A 401-nucleotide genomic window follows, 5' to 3' on the forward strand; every position below is an offset into this window, starting at 1 on the left:
TCTCACAGCATCTACATCAGATTCATATCAGAACAGCAAAGTCTTTCCTCTCAAGCCCCACTAAGGCCCAACTCCAGTCTCGTCTCCCCGAGGATTTTCTCCCGTCATTCCCCACGTTACGGCATACAGACATTGGTGCTCTGTCTCACCTACATACGGGTCGCTCTCTCCGAGGATTCATGTCAGAGGTCACGGCCAAGGTTCTCCAACGGGTCGCGAGTCGAGAACAATGTCACTAGAGGGAATTTCATTGTTGTGGTCACAGATAAAACACTGAAAGTTATGGAGTAATGGTGGTGGTGGTGACAACAATGGTGCAGCTGCCTCCCAGAAAAACTTCCTTGACTTTCGTGCTCTAGGGATGTTTTAATGACTCCCTGGAATATATAGCATTGCCTGCC

The sequence above is a fragment of the Penaeus monodon genome, chromosome 22 (assembly GCF_015228065.2).
Source record: "Penaeus monodon isolate SGIC_2016 chromosome 22, NSTDA_Pmon_1, whole genome shotgun sequence".
NCBI lineage: Eukaryota > Metazoa > Arthropoda > Malacostraca > Decapoda > Penaeidae > Penaeus > Penaeus monodon.